Here is a 19,245-nt window from a genome sequence, read left to right on the forward strand (position 1 = left end):
TAAAACATCCACATATAATTTCGCCAAGTGCATTCAACAAAACCACGTGCCTTTACACTATCATCGGCATCTAATGAACGCATATTTTTTTGGTGAAGAAATAAAATAACATATGAATAACGATCAAAATTTATTATAAATAACCACATCATTAAAAAAGTAAAACAAAAATACCAAACCCTAAGGCAAATCCAAAAATGGAGGTCCATAAAACAAAATCAAATGCAATCAAAAAGAAACAAGTAAAATAATTGCAAAGTACCCTAAAATTTTATAAGAAAGTTCATTGGACTCAATATCATAATGTTGCATGGCTCATTTGGTATGTGGGTGTTTTTTCCTTCTACAGTGAGCTTTCGTAGGTTTCGTTTGTTCTTTAGTAGTTGTTGACTCAGTTACGGTTGTTGTTTGTTCTGTTGTGGTAGTCGGGCTTTCAGTCGTTGTCACTTGACATCCTCGTGGTATGATATCAGTCATATTACAGAAAGTACTAGATGCAGAGGTGCATGTTGATGGTACAAAACAAGCAAGGGACTTTTTTTGCAATGGGAGGTGCTGGAAGGATGATAGAAAGACAAATAAAACCGTCAATAATTTTGTATTGAAACATGTGTGTGTATAATCATTCGAGATTCTACAGTGACATTATTCAATAGACAGTTATATGTATAAATTGATCGTTGATGAGTGATCTCCAGAGACAAGTACATTCATATCAAGAAAACCATGTTATTGCTTATAAACGAATAAGAAAATAATGTGTACTACTACATTCAGAAGTATTTGAAAACTTCAATTCAACAGTTTAAATTATCCGAGACCGAGCCCTTTGAGTATTGGTGATATTTACAACCAAAATGAAGCAAAAAAACCGGATTGACACGGTAGGGGATAGAACCCACTACGACTTTTTTGGAAAAAAAACATATGCTGCTTATAACTATGATAGCATAATAAATACATAAATAATGAAAGTATAAATATCAACAATCCTAAAGAAAAAGGCTTTTAACGCACTGATTTAAATCAATTTATAAAAACGAATGAGGAAAAACATTTTTTTTTATCTAAACGAGCAATGTACTTACATGTTGGTTCTGCTCCTAATGCTGCAAAAGAAATCAGATAAATTATCAATTATTTTTGTGACGTCATTAAACCATGCATTAAAAGTTATTTCTGTGTGTGTTCTGTTTTCATGATTTACAAACAATGATGTTTTAGAACGACAGTAAACTACTGTAAACAATTTATACTCGACAAAAAGATAGGTATATATTCATGGCATTCAAAAACGAAACAACGAAACAATTTCTACAAAACATCTTGCAGAAAAGAAAATCCGTTTCAAAGGCTAGAATATCAAGCAGTGACACTAGAGTGGATCATTACAAATAACAGATCCGTCATTGGTTGTTTGTCATGATCAAGTAAATATGAAAAAAGTTGATTAGATAAACAATATTAAATAGGTAGTACACGGGTAGGTATGCGCTTCAATATATTGTTTAGGTTGTAAAATATGATTTATGCTCCTTCCGCAAATCGTTTATAACCGAGAGAAATAACCATTAACAATTTTGAACATTGCCTTCGCACAAAAAGAAAATGGCGTGTCATTTAAATTAAAACCATAAGGTTCATGCTAACTGTTAAAAACCGGCAGGCACTTACATGACTTACGTTACTATACAGACACCTTATTTTTCAAAAGACGAAAAAGAAAAACAAATCGCAACACATGTACATTCTTTGATCAACACATTGTATACGTATCTATGCAATAATTAAAGCCTTCGAATCAGCTAGCCTTAATTCTACCTTTCCTTATTATAAAATGAATGAAAGATTGAAAGAATAAGTACAGTTTTGTTTTTTTAAAAACAAAATAGCTAGAAAGTATAATCTTATCTTATTTCATGAAAGCCTCAATCATATCATATATAATGAGAAGATATGGTTATATGTTTACCTCAGTTTTAGTTTGTAACCCGGATTTGTTTTCTCTAAATCGATTTATTACTTTCGAACAGGGGTATACTACTGTTGCCTTTATTTACGCTACAAAAATACTATAAATGGTCATATCTTTGTCAGTCTTTATACAAAACAATTGCTTTCGATCGCCCTGTTGGTAAAAGATGGACGAGAGATACCAGATGGACAGTCAAACTCATAAACCGAAAACAAACTGACAATGTCATGTTCCTGTATCTTCTTTCTTCATCTTTATAATCTTATTCGATTAAATGTTTCAGAAATTTAACAAGGGTTGTTATTACCTACAGCTTCGTAAAGAGTACCACCTTCCCTACAAACATCACATATATCTGCCAATTCTCCTTCACAAATTCACAAAGAATCGTACGACAATCTTAGATCGTACGTCGGTCGCAAGTCAAATCGTAAGTTTTTGACCGTTTCATAAAAAATCGTAAGTACAATTTTATCGTAAGTTTGATCGTAAACTTACGAGTATCAAATAGCACTCGTACGACAAACTTAGAGACAATGGCTGCGTTCATGATGGTACAGAATGAAGGAGAAAGATTGAGAAAAGAAAGAACGTTCAGAGAGCGGTCGACAGCGCTAGACATTCTAACTGATCGGGAACTGATAGAGCGGTATCGTTTCCCTCGCCAGGGAATTTTGTCCTTGACAGATCTTGTTACTCAAGATATCCAGAGGCCAACTGCTAGATGCCATGCCATCCCACCCTTTTTACAGGTATACTTTTAATGAAACAAGATGAATATTATCCTCACACCATGGTCAATGACAACAGTGTAATCGAACAAAGGCGACGTCTATGTCAAATTATGTCCCTTTCCTATAATATTGATGGACAAAGTCGTACCTTGCACAACTCGTACCTATAAAGTATGTCATTCTTATAGCATTACACTAGGTATCAAAATGAATAACTCACATTTTCATATAGCATTCCACTAAGTAAAAACGTATTTTAATACAGTCTATTAGTGTATCATGAGTTTGTTGAGTCGTTAAGGATACTAGTATCCGTTTCACAGATCAATGATATCGGATATGTTCTTATGTCGTACTGAATTACAATTTACAATCTTTTTTATAGTCAGAGTTAGTATATGTCGGAGCAAAGGGTTTTCGGAATAGTGGTATATCGGTCTTGTAGGTTGTCGGACCAAAGGGCTGTCGGACTTGTTGACTGTCGGGATAATGGCTTACAACCCCCGTTGAACACTGTCATTTTCTATGTTTAACGGACCGTTCTATTGACATTTTTAAGTTTGTAAGATTATTATAAGTTTCGAGTTGATTGGACCACAACTGCATCAAAAACGACCTTAATTGACCAAAAACTGTAACCTGAAGCGGGACAGACGGACGAACGCTTAGACCAGAAAAAATAATGACCGTAAAAGGGGCATAATTAATGGTGCCTACAAAAATTGTGACGTGATGTACGTGAAGAATTATGAAACAAACATACTCAATTTTGATGATGGATTTCCCATTGGATCTGTTCCTTGCGTAGAATTACTGTACGAAGAGGCGTATTTAGGGGTGACCCCCCTCCCCTTTATGAGAAAAAAAATGTGATGGCTTCTATAGGGAATCACTGAGGCGTGACGAAATTGGGCCCCCTCTTAGGCAACCAGTGGGCCCCACTTATGAAATTTTAGGGATCCACCACTGGTACCAGCTGACAGACAAAATGAATTGTCTTTAAACATAAGCAGCAAACCCATTTTAACACAAAAACACAGAAGCAATAGTTATATCATAACAATAAGTAATTTCTATAGCATCACACTAAGTCTATCTAGGACATTCGTATATCATTACACTAGGACACTATATTGCATCACTGCCAAAAAGGGACATTCGTTCAACATCTGTCAAGAAATAAATGCTTATATGAGCACAACACGCTAATCCTATAGTATCACATTAAGTCACTCTTATAGCAACCCACAAGAACATTGGCGGGTCCAGGGGAAGGGGGTCCGGAATCCCTTTTTTTTTGGAAGATCAAATTGACAATTCATTTGAATGGGATAGTTGGAAGCCCCCACCCTTTTTACTCTGGGTTTGGAAATCCCCTTTTTAAAATTGCTGTATCCATCCCTGTAGGACGTTCTTACAGTATTAAATTAAGTAATTACGATACCATCTCAGTAGGTATTTCCTAAAGCAACACAATAAATTTAAAAAAAGAATTTGTGGTAAAGTTGTTAATGAAACAAGTATCCACAATAGACACAAAGGCACACACATTATTAATTATAGGTCATCGTGCGGGCTTCAACAATGGGCAAAGTCCATGTCGCGTACATGGATATACTATTTAAGGACTCTCTATTTTGAATGATATAAATCGGTTACCGCCGTAGATAATAAACTCTGAATTGATGGTATTATTATAAATCAATTCCAAGTTTACTGTTCGCGGCTGTGACGTGTCACTGATATGTATATACCATGTATAGAGTCTCTATATAAATAACGACTATCGCCTAGTATAGTAAACGTGGAATTGATCGTAAATAGCAACTTCAATTCATTTACAGTATATTTATGTTCATAGTATACAGAAAAAACAGTAGACAAAAAAATAACGGACTTAGGAAAAAAGGGAGAGGGCTAAAAAAAAATATTTATAACAAGAATATGTCCAAAGTACACGGATGCCCCACTCGCACTATCATTTTCCAAGTTCAATGAAATTGGGTAAAAAATCTAATTTGGCATTAAAATTAGAAAGATCATATCATAAGAAACATGTACTAAGTTTCAAGTTGATTGGACTTCAGCTTCATTAACAACTGCCTTGACCAAAAATTTTCACCTGAAGCGGGACAAACGAACGAACAGACGAACGAACAGACCAGAAAACATAATACCCGTTACCCCTCTACAATCGTATTTGGGGCATTAAATATATTTCATCCTACAACAGTTTACAAACTTTCAAACACGCTATAAATGCCCACGATTGCGCCTGTGTCCTCTAGTAGCACTAAACGTTCCAATAACATTACAATCTAAAACACTATACCATTTAAAGAGATACAGGAAAAAATTACCAAGTAAGGGGTAGTAACCCAACAACCGGTTGTCCGGTTCATCTGAAAATTTCAGGGCAGATAGATCTTGACTTGATAAACAATTTTAACCCATATAAGATTTTCTCTGAATGCTTGTTTCAGAGTTATAAGCCAAAATCTATATTTTACCCTTAAAGCATCCCACTGAGACATTATTGTAGCATCACATTAAACCATTCCTGAAGCATCCCACTAGGACAAATTTTGTACCATCGACCTTAGTCATTCCAATATCAGCACAATAGGTTAATAATAATGCCATTCATAAAGCATCACACTAAGATTAACCTCTAGCATTAGAACAACGCACGTGTTTTAAGGGACTCTCCCTTTTTTGGCACGAGGTTTTTGCAACTTGTTTTGCTGTTTCTGGTTTTCTGAGCTGTGTTATGTATACCATTGCTTGTTCTCATGATGTTTTAGTATTTCTCATGGCATTTTCATTTTGTATTTAGAACTAAAATTTTCCTGCATTGTATCTTTCGTCTATCTTTATAGTCATAGAATTATATAAAAATTCTACCAAATACATTAGGAATGTGTCCTTTGGAGACATATAATGCTCCTTTATGCATATAACGTTATAAAGGGACACAACTGAAAACATGACACTACCTAATAAAAAAAGAAGATGTGGTATGATTGCCAATGAGACAACTATCCACAAAAGACCAAAATGACACAGACATTAACAACTATAGGTCACCGTACGACCTTCAAAAACTTGCATCCGTGTATTTTTCTTAACCTTGTACCAGTGTATTTTTCGGTTTATAAATGGTCATAACTTATTTCAAACTTATTTCAAGCAGAGTAAATTATTGACATCAAAATATAATATTTGTAGGTTATGGTTACACTCAGATTCCTAGCCAAAGGAGATTTCCTGTCAGAAACAGCAGATATCCATGGGATTTCCAAAGCTTCTGCCAGCAGGTGTGTCGAAGAGGTTACTTCGTCAATCTGCAAGAGACTGCAGAACATCAAATTGCCAAGAGGAAACGCAGAAATTGATGCAGTCAAAGAGGGATTTTATAAAATAGCAAGATTTCCTAACGTGGTAGGAGCTGTAGATGGTACACTGATTCCTATACAGAGACCACATGAAGATGAGCCTGCATATATATGTAGAAAAGGATTTCCAGCCATTAACGTTCAAGCTATTGCTAATTCAGACCTAAGGTAAAACAAGAATATGTATCCCAACCACCACATTACTCAGCTCCTCAATTACCTCTTTAATCTCAACAATCAAACTTTGTCAAAGCCAGCCATATTTCAGCACAAATATTAACTTACAACTTAATGAATAAGAGTACAAAGTCAAATGTTCAAATCAATTTAAAATTTACCAAACTCTGAAAACAGTGAAATCTATTTCAAATCACTGAAATAGGAAATACATTAAATAGCTCACACAAAATAAGCAAGGATCTCAATTTATTAATACATAGCCCATTAGTAATTACATTTTTTTACAAATTTGTTCATATATTTCTTTTAGTATATTACCAGCATGACCAAGGACCACAAAATTTTAGATCAATGCATAATACTACAAAATCTTGTAAATATATCAATGTTTCTTTTCATAAAATTTAATTAATTTGACATAAATTTATGTTTTAAAAAAATATCCACCAACTTTGATTTTTTTTCCAGATTTTCAAATATAGTTGTCAGATGGCCAGGGAGCACCCATGACTCATTCATGTTAACCAATTCAAGTGTGCCAGGATACATGGATCAGATACCTAACAGTTGGTTGCTAGGGGACTCGGGATACCCGCTAAAGAAATGGCTGATGACACCACTTCTGCAAACAGCCAATGATCAAGAAGTGAGATTCAACAATGCACACTGCAAGACCAGAAATGTGATTGAAAGATCTTTTGGTGTGTTAAAGTCAAGGTTTAGGTGAGAAAAATAATTAAGCTTTATTTTATAATAAAACAAAACATTGATTGGTTGCAGACCATGTTAAGTAAAGAAAATAATGTGTAAATATAATACAATGTCAAATCTTACCAACAATATATAAACTATAATTCTAAACAAATCCACTTTTTTATAGAAAATATGAATAACAGCATGGTATATACACTTAAGAAATGACTGTAATATTTTTTTTGTCTATGATGAAATAACATAAAAAATTTGGTGGCCACTGAATCAGTGGCGGATCCAGAGGGGGGGTTCCGGGGGTCCGCACCACCCCTTTATTTTGGCCGATCAATGCATTTGAATCGGGACATATGTTTGCACCCCCCCTTTGCCCTGGGCTAGCACCCCCCCTTTCGAAAATTCCTGCATCCGCCACTGTGAATAACGTGCTTAGCGCAGCGGGTTATTTAACAGTGTGCACCACATTTCTTATGTTATATCGAATAGTCAGAAAAAATAATACAGTCATGTCTATGGGCTCATAACAAAATAACTTCAGCCAATCAGAAGACATGTTACTTCTAAAATTAAATTATAATAGAATATCAACAATATTTCAGTTACCTTAATCTTTATTTTTTTGTTATAATAGTGACAAACTGACTTGTTGATATTTGGAAATATTTTGACAGAAATCAGTTAATCACTCCTTAAATTAAAATAACAATTACACAACTGCATCTTTTAAAAACATGTTTGTATAAAGGTAAACTTATTAATTTCAACCATTTATGTTTTGAGATGATTTTGCAAGAAATTTATCTTTGCAATAGTATCCAAATTTTAGATCGTGAGAAAAATATGAATAAAATATTCAAATAGTTTTGTTTTAAATGATTAATATTATTAACAGGTGTTTGCATAAAACTGGAGGACATTTGCCATACAAGCCACCCAAATCTGTCAAAATAATAAGTAGTTGCTTTAAACTGCACAATAAGTGCATTGATGATGGAGTGCCACTTTTGAATATTGAAGATGGAGGGAATGAAGTTGAGATTGAAAATCATATTGACATGCCTGCAAATCACAACCGTGATGCACAGACCATAAGACAAAGACTTGTTAACCGATTTTAAACTTATTTCATTTGTTGAATTTACTTTTCAAACATTTTGAATTAAATTTCTATATTTTTATCTCAATTGTTAAAAAAAATCTTTAATAAAGAAAAACAGAATTGTAAGCATTTATTTTTATAAATATAAACTTGCTGTCCTAAAACTATTCAGATCTCAGACATAAATAAGTCTAATTTTGCTTATCCCCGGCTTAGTATATATCTAGAATTTTGATTGGTTAACGCACGTCATTACAAAACCCATGATGTCTGTATAATTAGACACTTAATCCACTAACAATTTTATCTTATTATGTTGATTATTTGAACTCATTTTAATAAATGCATCACTATTCTGCCATATTGTCAATGAATGTGACGACTGACCTAGCATTGCATAGGTAGAACCCTACACCACGTTAAAAATAGGTCAAAATCCCAAATTTTAATAAGATATTGAAAAATTTTAAAAAATGTACTTTCACGTTAAACTTTGTGGTCAAATTTCTCTAAAACTCACCAGATTTAGACTAAGACCGGGGATAAATTTGTTTATTATCTTCATATCCTTAGATATGAATATTTAAACACCCTTCAGTACACTGTACCCGCTTCAGCTGCGCATCAGCATGTAATTGGATACTTCAGGGTGTTAAAATATCCATATCTATGGATATGAATGTAGAGAACTTATATTATGACTCACAGAGATATAAATTTCATGAATTTTTCGGGATTTGTCTCCCTCTAATTTAAAACAAATTATGACTTCTATAAGTAATGATATACAAAAAATATTTGACCTGATCTTAAAATTTGCCAATACTGACTCCTACACTTTGACCACACAAATGAAGAAAATAATCTTATATTAAGTAAAAACGTTCTTTATAATAAATATTTTTTTTACCTCTGTAAGTCAAAAATAATAATATAGGGTTATTGCATGAATATTGGGGAATATTGTCCAGAGTAGAATTCTATATTGCACAAGCTTGCAAGTGCAATATATGTTCTACGAGGGACAATATTATACAATTACTGTCTTTTGATAAGGTAAATATGCGGTTTTATTGACTTTTGAAAAAATTATATTCACGGAGGCCAACAGCCGAAGTGAATATCAGTTTTTCAAAAGTCAATTAAACCCCATATTTACCAAAACAAAAGACAGTAACTGTTTTATTCCATATTCCAAGAGAAGAAAATGTATCTAATGTCAAATATATAGCAAAACAAATTGTATATGAAACATTTTACCATAACGATGCATGGAAAAGCGTGTTACGTTTAGCACGATGAATAACACTTTCTCTGGTAAATATGCTTTTTTATTTCGAAATACAATTCATATAGAAAACCTACTAAAATAAAACCAACTTGGAATAATTCCCAATATTCATGCAATAACCCGATTATTGTATAGCAATATAATATTTGAAAGTAAAATCTGGTTTAAACTCAAATTTGTCGTTGATGAAGTCAATGGAAGTCATGAATTTTGAAGATTTATTGCACTAGTGCAATAATAGATTTTTTTTGCATTCTAACTTTTTATACTTTCTGTGGGAAATATTATATTGTTATGCAATAAAACAACTTATTTATGTCTGATAATCTATACTTATTGTTCAAAAACGGATAAAATAGCCAAAGTGTCTTCATTTAAAGGATTTTCATATTTTGAAATTAATTTTTCTAACAGTTTGATTTGCAGTGTTGTTTTTTCAAATTGCTTTTCAAGGACCGCATACTGTATTTGATGCACATCTTCAGCAGTCTTCATTTTCTTCAAAGGTTGCTTACTGTCTATAAGGGAAAAAATATAATGTTTTTAGAAATATTATCAGTAATTAAATAGTTTGCAAAAGAGTGTGGTTATTTATAATCAATTTAGTAGAAATAAATGCATCAAAAATCTTTATCAAAGTCATCTTATATCACAAACAAATTTACTTCAGTGTAGATTGAATAAAAAAATACATTGATAGAGGAAATAATTCAAATGGTATCTATTAGGAATATAAATATTGAAATGTGAGCAAAAGAGTTTTCATACCAAGAGTCATACTTTTAATGTAAAAAATGTTTATGTATGTATGTATGTATGTGCCTATCCCAAGGCAGGAGCCTGTAATTCAGTGGTGGTCGTTTGTTTATGTGTTACCTATTTGTTTTTCATTCCTTTTTTTTTATAAAAATATGGCTATTAGTTTTCTCAGTTGAATTGTTTAAAATTGTCATTTTTGGGAATTTTATAGCTGACTATTCAGAATGGGCTTTGCTCAATTTTGAAGGTTGTACAGTTACCTATAATTGTTAATTTCTGTGTCATTTTAGTCTCTTGTGGAGAGTTGTTTCATTGCCAATCATACAACATCTCCTTTTTTATATTAATCCCATATGTAAGGCATTTATAATAAGAATTAATCATTGTATATATTTGAGGTGTAAATAAGATGGTTTAACATAATTTTACCATACCATTGTAGTGTTTACTGTTAGAATTATTGTCTTCTTTTTTTTGCTTGTTATGTATGAAATTGAGCACTGTGATATGCGTTATATGTGTCTTATAAGCCATTTTGTTTTGATGGGTGTTGATTATTTTAAATATTGTATATGTTTTACTGTATATTGGTCAGCTGTTAATCAATATGTGACAGTTTAATAAATTAATTTATCATTTATATGTAAATCTATTTTTTATGTTTCCTTGTGGTTTAGATGTTATAACTCATTGCCTACTTGCTGGTTTCATCAAATTTAAATACATTTTATATCATTGTACCTCTTTTACTGTTTGGTCTTTTAACTCCATCTGCAATATACAAAAATTAGCAATAAAATGTTTGGGGTATTATTTGTACTAGTGATGTCAAAACATTATAGGATTAAACACATTTTCAACAAATTGAGATTTAAAAACAATTGCATAACAGTTGTGACTTTTCTAATGCATAATTCCCTTAAGCTTTGAAAATGTATAAAAGTAAAATTTCATGAAATTCTGCGAAATTTCATGAAGGATTTGGCGAATATACATCATGGCAAAACAAGACGTCATACGAATGGAAATGTTCAAGGGAAAGATTTTTTCGTTACGTGTACGCTTCAAATTGGGATAACATTTAATTAAAATTGAAGTTTTTGAGGTAGGTGCTGTTTCATTTCAGATTCCGTTGTATTTATCAGACATTTATGGTTTTTAGAAAGTCAAGATGGCGGCGTACTCCTTAGTTACGACTTGCCATTGTGCTTTTGATGGTAATTATATAGCCATCAACAACAAAAATGTTTATTAAATATCACGGAAGTTTCGCGGAAGAATTATAAGGATTAAACACATTTTTTCTAGAGGTTATTGATATGTAAACTGGGGCTCTTACTCACAAACTCAACATAAAAGTCCTTCTTTTATTCAGTTTGTGAGTTAATTGCCCCGGTTTACACATCAATAACCTCTAGAAAAAATGTGTTAAATCCTATAATAATTGCTTTCAGTGTTAGCCTAACAATGGCAATTTTTGAAAATTTATACCATTTCTGTACCAAAATACCAAAAGAGTTTTTTCCTGATGTGATATTCATTTTTGACTTCATGTGAAACACAAAAGTACATGTGATAGTGGCTAGGCCGTAGGGTAAATTTTACACACAAAAGAAGTTAATTTTATACAAATATATTATGCTTACAAGGGGTATTTGCCAAAAATACCGGTTGAGAGGTACAAATTTCCAGAGCCGATAGGCGAGGGAAATTTGATTACCTCGAAACCGGTATTTTTGGCAAATACCCCTTGTAAGCATGATATAATTGTTTAATTCCACCGAATGTTCCCCCTCAATGAGTTTATTATAATCAAGTATCATATTGAATTTCTACTTGGATGTATATTGTTTGTATACACTGCAGCTGTGATATTTGCGCAGTCAAATTGCATTGACCGTATAATCATTTCTTATCATATTTTTATGTATAGTCACTAGCTGACCTTTTTATGATAATATGCTGGTTCTCGGCTGACTACTTCACTTAGTTCATCAGTTTGAGTGAAACGTAATACAAGTGATCACAAGTGGATTCCAGTTTTATGTGACCGGTTGACAATTCATTTTTGTTGAGTTTTATTTATGACGTCATAGTACAGTCAGGTTTGCGGAATGTTTACGTCATTCAATAATGATGCTTTTTATCCTTAATATTTCATCTGGAACCGTATATTTAGAATGACCATGAATTTGTCAAATTAGAATAGAAATAATTCATTGAGTTATTTTAAGACATGGTATTCCCCTTCTGCCATGGTATTTGCTAATGTATTCCCCATCTGCCATGGTATTTGCTAGCAAATACCCCGGCACATGGAATTCCCTAATGACAAATACCCCGGCAGAGAAAAGAAAATCTCAATTCATAGAAATTGGTAAAAAATACCATGGTTCTCATCCAATCAAAATACAGCATTATTACATAAGGTGGAATTAGATAAATAAATATCTGCAGAGCCATTGCTGATGTATATTTTGAAAATACCTTACAAGGAATGAATCTTGCTAAGGAATACATAATTTTTTGTTTTAATCTTTTCTCTTTTTTTTCATAACATTGCAGAAATAATAGAACTTTACCTCCATTTTGGCTTGGTCCATCATACCCAATGTCTAATGCACCAGACTGAATTCTATCTAAAAAAGTTAAATAAAATATTGTAAAATAAGGTAATATGAGTTTCTGAAATATATTAATATTTTATGGTAATTCTACTGTACCACTACCGGTTTAGTTTTCAAAAGAATGATTGATATTTACAAAATGTATATCTACTGTTTGAGTATTACTAAGGAATATTATATTCATTTGTACATTTCTTTCTACCTAACCTTTAATTATTTCTATGCAACAAACATATAAAATAACAATTCTATTATCAAAAGGTTGTGTATTTACTGTATGAATAATATTCTAAACTTTTTTTCATTACCATTTTTCTACCTCTTGGACCTGGATATAAGATATTCAGAAAAAAAAAAATATTTGCCAAAGATAAATTGAAACCTAGACAAGCTTTAATATGTCAATTCGTTGCCAATTAATATATGTATTTCCTGTCCTTATTATTTTATTTTCCATATCCTTTAAATATTCAATTAAAAACTGCATTTATGGTAAATTGAAGTTACTTTTGTTGTTGGTTTGCTGACAAACATATACTTCGAAATTGACTTTTTTTTCCTATAGTTTTGAAGTTAAACGGAAAGTACATATTCCAAGATCTGATATATGGATTGATATATCAATTCAATTAGTCACCAAATCCATTGTTCCTCGTTAAAAATATGGCTACTTTCTTTAAAACTACATATGAACGAAATATACCTTCTGTACTTCTCGGTCTTTTAGTTAATCCATCTAAAATGTAGAAACTATGTGTTAAAGATTTCTTTGAAATTCAAAGGAAAGTATTTTTAAACTCTTGTACTACTTCCAAAACCTAATAACTTCAGCTATTTACTATTAGTTTAGGGATGTTTCTATTTATTTTTTTTGAATTGAGAATTATACATACATTGCAAATTGTATGCAAACTTGTTATAATTAAAACTTTCTTATTAACCTCTGAAGTTGTTCTTGTTTTATTCACAGATTGATATTTCAAATTTTCAAATCATCCAGTTTTATTCCGCCATAACTGATGAATTTTGGTATAACATGTATTACAGCTACACATAATAATAGTGTACTTTTAAATTTTTACATATCATTTCCACTGTTGGGTTCTTCATTTACCTAAGGTTGTCTCTACTGGTGTCGGGCTTTCCTCTCGGTCAACTGTTGGGCTCCCAAAAGTGATGTAATTCCGTACCGTGCCACATGAGCCAGTGGGTTCATTTGTTGGAACACATTCTGAATCTTTAAAACACAAAAAATTAAATGTTATATACTGATATGAGATTGCATGGCAACAACACAAGGAAAGACATGTATGAATTAGACCTAAACAAATAAAAACAATATTGTGGCGGAGAGCTTAAAATAATGGTTTGTCATATAGATTCTTCTGACACTCAAGTTAACTTGATTTTAAATTGAACCAGAGTTTACATTGTTAGAGCTGTACCTTTTTTATCTGAGTGATGCATAATGAAGGAAATCGTGTCATGCACCATTGATGGAATATCCAAGACCGAAAAATTAATTTCCTCAAAAGTACAAAGATAAGATGTTAGTTCATCTCTTTCGTCTTCTGTGATTCCTTTGGTGGTGTCAAAATATTCATTAAATATGCTGTCTCCTATTTTTGGTAATTTTTTATGAGGCTTGTATGTCTGGAGAAATTGTTTTATTTCATCCTTCATTTCTTTTGCTTTAACAACAATGGCTTTTACATTTTTACCTGAAGTAAATATTTTTCACATTCAATTCTCTAACAAGAAATTAACCATGAGAATGTAAACAGATCATGCAGATAGAGATTAATGCCAGTTAGCTTTTAAATTTTAATTGCACTATTCTGCCATCATTCTGACTAAAAAATGAAAGTAGGTATTATTATCTAACAACACCTAATTTCTTAGTTATTGAAAAAATCATTAAATTTAGCATAATATAACTCAACTACCATTTCTTTATTTAAATAAGGCTGTTAGTTTTCTCGTTTGAATTGTTTTACATTGTCATATCTGGTCTTTTATAGCTGACTATGCAGTATGGGCTTTGCACATTGTTGAAGGTCGTACGGTGATCTATAATTGTTAATGTCTGTGTCATTTTGGTCTCTTGAGGACAGTTGTCTCATTGGCAATCATACCACATCTTCTTTTTATACCATGATGCATCTAAGCTCTCATGTGGGTATCATCCCCTCTCATACTTTAAACCCATCTATTGTATTAATTCTAGTGGCAACTATTCCTTATATATTCTAGTAGTGAAAATGGTAAATGATAAAATAAATGAGAAATATATTACAAACCATTTATTTCTGTATCAATGCCACCGTCAATGCCATGGACACTTGCTCTTGGAAGCGTATCTCTCACCTGTTAAATATGAATTAAACTGTTAAAGTCAATGAATGTTACCATGTACAGTCAAACCTGCTCAAGAAACCATTTCTTCGCTTTCCCGTAAGTGGAATTATTTCAGCGTAAACTTTTCATTACAAAAAATCCCAGAAAAGATGTTTTCATCTTTGGTTCTTAAACAAAGACGTGTCATAAGTATGCTTAAGGCTTGAAATGTAAACACCTGGTGTTTTCTGGCTTCTTCATGTTCCTGGTCACTTCAGAATGTAATAAAAATTGATACAAAGCAGATTTATAGGTGCAACATGTGAGTTTTTTTGCTTATCATGGTTTCAAATCACAAATTACTACAGAAACTGTGTTTAATCCTATAATGAAAGTTGTGTTACCTGTAACTCCCATGGTTTCAACTCATCAGATGATTGGGGGCCTCCACCAGTTTGATTCTGATAGCTTACTCTGGCCGTCTCCTTCTTCTTCACACTGCATTGCAGGTCTTGCCATTTCTTTTTTACCTCATTAAAAGACCTACCAGAACTGCTGACTGAATTTATTCTAAAATATAGATACAATGTAAAAAAATATATAATAATTATCTGAACATCCAAATAATATATCGACTTTTTACATTAAAAAAAGTATTTAAAAAAAAAATCAATGCACAATTTTTGGTTAATAACAAATTACAAACATAAGTAAGCCTGCCACATTCTTTATGTGTCTGTCCAAGTTAAAAGACTGCCTGAAGTCCAGTGATTGTTGGCGGTCCATGTTTGTCATATTTGTTTTTTTGTAGCTTGTTTTGTTATAAATACATTTTTAAGAACAAAAATTCTTTTCTTTACCTTAATTGATTTGTTTCAGAATTTTCAAAACAGGATTTTTTATAGCACCCATATGGTTTGGATTTTCTCAATGTTAAAGGGAGTACTCTTGTCTACAATTGCTTACATCAATTTTGATAATTGTCTCTTTGGCAATTCTACATTAGCTCAATGCCTCATTTCTATTTTAAAAAAGAGCGACTAGTTGTGTTACATTCAACTTGTAAAAGAATTTACTTTTTGTATTTTAGGTGAAATATTTGAAGAAAATAAACATTTACATGCATTTCTCTGGCATGGTAATTTAATGATAACTTTATTTCAAGTAGGAACTGAAATAGAAGCAGTTTTCACCCCTGGCTTTTATTTGAGCCCTTCTATTTGAGGTTATGTACAAATAGTCAAAATAGTTATGACATCTTGTAGGGCATTTGGGACGCCTTCCTAGTTTTCTTAGTACAGTTTTCAACCACCTCAAAGGAATTTACTGCCATTTCAGTATTTGCAGACTTTTTTTTTGTTTTTAAGTACTATCATAGGTTAATCCAAATAATCATGACGTCTGGCTAGGCTATTTTCTTTCCTTTTGTGAACACCTTCCTATGACTAATGGGGGGGGATAGGGGTAGGAGGGTCCTGATCCCGAAATAAATCCCCGGCCGAAAAACACAAAATCCCTAGTTCCTGAATTTCCTAAATTTAAATATTAAAATTAAAATCCTGACAAACTGACATTCGAAAAAGGACTTCCCAGATCCTGATAAACCTGAGCTCATAGTCCTGATAAAGGTCATATCCCCACTACTAATGGAAGGTTACTGATTTCAATTTTTTTTTTATTTATTTATTTCAAATATATCTTATAAATGGCACTAGACTTGTCAAAATAATGACGTCTTGGAAGGTTATTTTATTGTTTAACTTTAAAGCCTTAGGCTTATAAAATGAGGGGGTGCACACTATTTGAGTATTTATTAAATACTCCGAAAACAACAAAACAAGTCATGATCACAGGAGTCTCAAACTCCTGTGGTCACCGTCATGATCGACAATGAATAAATGAAATGTTGTTTTATTTTTTTTTTCTGTGGATCTGATAATGCAAAAATTGTGAGTGTTTATTTGTTTTATGAATTCCGATTGTCCCTTCTTCTTTAGATCTCGGTTCAATGTCAATCCTGCTGCTGTGTCACTCATTCAAATTATCAGAAAATTAGCCTGTATGATAGCATGGCACGCAGGAAGTCCGAAAATAGAGGAGAGAGACCTAAAGCAGGTATCGTTTTTCCTTCCTGAAATATTTCTCCAGTTTATGGAGCACTAATATGCGGCCCTAATATGCAAGGTCTAATATTTATATTTAAATAATAGATTAATCACAGTAATGATTGGGTCATTTTATGTTTTTATGTTTTTAAAAGGAGAGGATGAAGTCCGTTTTCGGGTGCGGGATTTTCTCACTGTGAAGACGGGAAAAAACGACGTTTTGGCCAAGGATTTCGTAATAAAATAAAAAAGTAGTTTACAACATTCATACTTTTATTTTATATTCCATTTGAACACTAGCGAAAAATCTACCTAGACACATTCCTCATTTCCATTTTAAATTTATTAACGAAAAGTGTGTTTTTTTATTGATCAGTCTTTAGTCTTTAGTATGCGTCATCTTGACACTGATTTTCTCATATGTACTTTGGTCACTTGCGCGTTTGTATACATTAATCACGTTTGTATTTTCTCTTTGTACTTTCACTTTAATTTTGGTATACGCTGTTGATACTGATTTATAAAAACAAATGATCAAATCTTTGAGTATCGTCTATAAACTCGGAAACTGCATATTGTATGTCTGCACTGGCTTCGGTGTTAAGTAATTCTTCTAGATCTAGATTAAGTGTTCCTGTTTTGAAATATATTGACTGGCGGAGTTTTTCTCTATCCAAACTGTAATTGTCACAAGATAATAAAAAATGTTCTACAGATTCTATTTCTCCGCAAGTACATTTGTTGTCTTCTACATGTCTGTTAATGAAATGTTGATACCCCTTTAGTTTGGAGTATCCTGATCTGAGACTGTTTAGTATATTGAAGTGTTTTTTTGATGGGAAGTCGAGTTTGATTTTTTTTGATGCATCTGGGTGATGATTAAAAAATCTTCTCCCAACCTCACTAGATTCCCATTGTGTCTTCCATTTTTTAATGACTGATGTTCTCGCCGCTTGTTTGATGTCTTGTTTTGTCGTGATTGAAGACATTTCCTCCCTATTATCTGCCTCTTTTGCCGCTGTTTTTGCCAGACGGTCAGCCTGTTCATTTCCCTCTATATCAGAGTGCCCCGGTGTCCAAATGATGTTGATAATAAAACCTTTTTGTTCCAATTTTTTTTTCCTGTTTTTGATTTCTTGTATGGTTTTGTGATAATTTTCTGCTTTCCAATTTAAGGTTATAATGCCTATGGCGGATTGACTGTCAGAGTATAGGTTAAGTTGTTTAACATTGCGGTAATCATAATTGTCTATTTTTTCCAGCACAAGTTTAATGGCTACTAGTTCTGCTAGTAGTATTGATCCTCTGTTTGATACAGGGTACTGTATTGTTTCCTCCTCTTCATTATTGTATATAATGGCTCCTGCACCACAAGGCCCAGGATTTCCCATGCATGAGCCATCTGTGAATGCCACTGTTGTATTTGGAGGAAGTTCTTCTAATTGTTGTTTTATAAGTCTTTGTCCTTCAATGGCTTGTTCACTGGTTCTTGTTTTGGAACTTCCCAATGTGGTCCAGTACTCCGGTGCCCTTCTTATTGCACACATGCCACGACATTCATATTGCTGTTCAATATTATTTACTTCAATTGATGTTTCCTTTTTCATATCATCTGCCTGTAGTATCATTTTTCCAATTGGAGAGATGTAAGTTTCCGGATTAGATTCTGTTTTCCAGTTTTCTAGCTTTTTTTTAATTGGGACTGTTGTAAAAGATGAGGTAATTTTTGCCAATTCTCTAATTGCTATTTCTTCTCTTCTCAGTTCTAAAGGTAAGACTCCACCAATTATCTGAAGAACTTCAAGGCTGGAAGTTGAAGGCATATTAAGGCATAAGGCAAGGCCATGTCTTTGAACCTCATCTAACTTGTGTAGGTTTGTTGAATTTCCAATCTGCCAAACACAGCTTGCATATGTGATGGTTGAACAAACAAGACTTTGGTAAATTTCTATTAGTCTTTTTGTTGGAATATTAGCAATACCCTTAATTTCTCTAATTATACCTAATGATCTTTTTGCTGTTTTCAGTACAT

General features: G+C 32.5%; 1 long non-coding RNA gene across 1 annotated transcript; it reads left to right on the forward strand.

The window, feature by feature from the left end:
- The first annotated feature begins 2,357 nt into the window (after positions 1 to 2,357).
- On the forward strand, positions 2,358 to 13,715 carry LOC143083879 (uncharacterized). Its single transcript, XR_012980919.1, has 3 exons — positions 2,358 to 6,272; positions 6,753 to 7,007; positions 7,888 to 13,715. It is a non-coding gene; the product is annotated as an uncharacterized LOC143083879 (long non-coding RNA).
- The last annotated feature ends 5,530 nt before the right edge of the window (positions 13,716 to 19,245 follow it).

The sequence above is a fragment of the Mytilus galloprovincialis genome, chromosome 7, assembly GCF_965363235.1.
Source record: "Mytilus galloprovincialis chromosome 7, xbMytGall1.hap1.1, whole genome shotgun sequence".
Lineage (NCBI taxonomy): Eukaryota > Metazoa > Mollusca > Bivalvia > Mytilida > Mytilidae > Mytilus > Mytilus galloprovincialis.